Genomic DNA, 307 nt, shown 5'->3' on the forward strand with positions numbered 1-307 from the left:
TGAAAATGCCCTGAAATTGCCCTTCGTTTTAAAGGTAGCTTTTTCTTCATCGAGCATTCATATGGTTGTTTTAAACCTTACACCGTTTCCTAGAAATCCTATAAAGCTAGGCCAGCCAGTTTCTTTAACTTCCCTTCCATCCCCCCATTTTTTTCCCAATTTAAAAAATATATATTTTTTTATTGATTTTTTTACAGAGAGGAAGGGAGAGGGACAGAGAGCCAGAAACATCGATGAGAGAGATACATCAATCAGCTGCCTCCTGCACACCCCTACTGGGGATGTGCCCGCAACCAAGGCACATGCC

The sequence above is a fragment of the Myotis davidii genome, unplaced genomic scaffold, assembly GCF_000327345.1.
Source record: "Myotis davidii unplaced genomic scaffold, ASM32734v1 scaffold238, whole genome shotgun sequence".
Taxonomy (NCBI): Eukaryota; Metazoa; Chordata; class Mammalia; order Chiroptera; family Vespertilionidae; genus Myotis; species Myotis davidii.